Source organism: Asparagus officinalis, chromosome 4 (genome assembly GCF_001876935.1).
Source record: "Asparagus officinalis chromosome 4, Aspof.V1, whole genome shotgun sequence".
Classification (NCBI taxonomy): Eukaryota; Viridiplantae; Streptophyta; class Magnoliopsida; order Asparagales; family Asparagaceae; genus Asparagus; species Asparagus officinalis.
Window position 1 is genome coordinate 133,619,316 of NC_033797.1, and position 2,979 is coordinate 133,622,294.

The following is a 2,979-nucleotide window of genomic DNA, read 5'->3' on the forward strand; positions in this document are numbered from 1 at the left end:
GATCTTTTGCTAACACAATTTTTCAGATTTTTGAAGCAATTTTCTGATTTTCCTATTTTTTTGAGATTTCACAGATAAGAAAAGATGATTAAAAACCTTCGAATATCCAATCATGGAGAATTTTGAAATTTCGTAAAATTTCTACGATTTTAGAATGTGTTTTTTGTTGTTTTAGCATTATTTTGATGGGTTTTGAGAAATTTCTAATGCATTGTTCGTATGTCTTTGTCCACAAAAACTACAGTGACGATTAGATGACATTTTGATATATTTACCATGCTTGAATAATAAAACTCTGATCTGTTACAGAGCTGATCTTCATCTAGGGATTTCTTTAATACTTATCCATGTTATTTTTTTCATAACATGGTTATGAGGACAAAACAGACTGGGGTAAAGAGGTTAGTTATTTTGCCCTTTACATGTACCTGCTGAGATTATTATTTCTCTGTGGCTTGAAAGTTCCAAGATACAAACATACCAATTTTGTTCCTTCATTATGTTAAATTCTCATGTAGTATTCTTGTCTATGGCAGCTTGTTACCTGGATCGTCGTTGCCTTATTGATAATCATCAATCCATACCTTTTACTAGATTTCTTCTCTGCTGAAGTGCAAGGAAAATTTCTTCTCAATTAGGACAACACACGTTGGTTATCTTACTCATCAATTTCTTCTAGTAATATTTTGGCAAGTCCTAGATCAGAAAATTTCAGTAGTCAATCTGTAATTTCAATTAATTATCTCATACATCTGTTTGGCTTGGAATCTGGAAGTGTTACTGCATAGTTGCTGGTTTAAAGGTTGGCACTGTTTGGCTTGGAATCTGGAAGTGTTACTGCATAGTTGCTGGTTTAAAGGTTGGCATATATGGTTTCATTTTCATTCAATTTAACATATTATACCACCTGCATAGTTGCTGGTTTAAAGGTTGGCATATATGGTTTCATTTTCATTCAATTTAACATATTATACCACCATTCTCCTACAATTTAACATATTCTAGTTCTTTTGTTGCAGTGCACCGAGTCTCTTTGTTCATGGTTATTTTTGGAGAAACCAAAAATTGATTCAGGTAGGACCTGGAACTTCCCTCCATGGATATTGCTTCTCAAATGCCTCAGTACTTTTGTGCTCAACATTTTAGTCTTCCTTGTAATCTCACGAGCAAGTGCACTGACTATTCGTGTTACTGGAGTTATGAGGGACTGGATGGTAGTTTTACTTTTAGCTGTAATATTCTCCGATACAAAGCTGATAGCAATAAACCTCATTGGTTATGACATTTCAGGCACAAGAGACACATGTAGGCATCGAAAATTGCCTGTAGGTCTCCACGAAAGGCTCAGTGTTAAGAAATGACGATGAACGTCACCATCTAGTTCACAGAAGCTTGATTGATGTCGGTGAACGCTTGAAGTAAACCGACGAACTATGTGAACTAATAGAATTTTGGAATAACAAAGGAACGGACTAATCGGGTACCTCGTGTCGTTCACCAACGGTGAAATACCCGTCATGTCTCATTTATTTCATAGATGATCTAATCATTGAAACTTATAGAACTCTTCGTCGGCTTTCTAACGCACTTCGAATCGCTCAAATCCGAGTTCGGACGAAGAAGTTACGGCGGAAACGATCAAACAGGCATCGAAAATGTCTCAGGCTAAACTGAGACACCTAAGGTGTCTCGGCCAAAGCCGAGACACCCTTGGGTGTCTCGGCCCAGGTTGAGACACCCTGGGGTGTCTCCAACGCAAAAATGGTCAGTTAGGTGGTTTTAACCACCCGAAACACCCTGGAGCCTATAAATACAGCCCCGGGTCCTCATTTTTTTCAGATCTAGAGTTTTGGAGAATTGGCGAAGCCCTGCCGGACTGAAGAGTAATCGAGTTCTTCAACGCAAGAGATCGAGAGTCATCAGATCTGCATCACCCGCATCCGATCCTTAGGATTATCCCGTTGTGGTAATTCTAAGAAGAGCAATTATCTCGCTGTTGTCGAGATAAGCGCTTCTGCTTCTAGATTCCTTCGCGAATCGACGGAGTTCTGGACCTGATCTGATTGTCAGGTAGTCCACAGATATCAACGTCCCCGTCACCGGCTAAAGACCCACGCAAGCAAGAAACGACGAACGGATCTTGCGTTATTTTTGAAAAGTTGTAATCTTTCATTTTCTTTATTCTTTTTATTGAATATCTTGAATTCTTTGTAAGCAATCCAGATTATAATGAATTCAACAACGAAGGTAACTTTTTCCGAAAATAAACTGGCGACCACAGTGGGAGGTAACAGCCTCGCTGCCGAGGCTGTCATGACGCAACCGGCATTCAAGATCCGGGTGAATGGGGAGATCGAATACGAATTCGTTCAACAAAAGTTTGAAGAGTACCTCTCTTCCTCCTCCTCCAGATCCGCCTCTCCAAACAGGCACAGGAAGACTTCCTCTTCCAGGAATGTTCGCGGGACCTCAGGGTTGAAGATCCAAGATCCCCTCGCCATTGCTGCACCCACACCCCGCGACGTCCCTGCAGCGTCCAAAGAGGTCAAAGCTGCAGATCCGAACCTCCCCTCTGCCGTGAAGGTATCTGCTGAAGGTGCTCCAACTTTGTCGAAGAGGGCGCGCCAAAGACGTTGTCAACGCCTTGCTCGACAATTGGCCAAGGCTGCAGAGTCGATGGACGGAGTCCGCTATACTGAGGACCTGAAATCAAGGCAGCGCCAGGAACAGCAACGGCGAACCGCCATCCTCTCCTCTAAGGCGGAGACGAATGAATGGGTCCGCGTTAAGAAGACTCACTCCACTCTCGAAGAGCGAATCAAGAAACGCCGCGCATTGTTCGCACATGCCCGAGTCCTTCTGCAGAAAGCGGAAGAGATGCAGAAAGAAGAGACGGTCAAGAAGCCGTTTAGACATAAGCAGGTTTGGGTGCCAAAGACAAAACCAGCACCTAAGACAAAAGTGGACGGAGTTACCGTC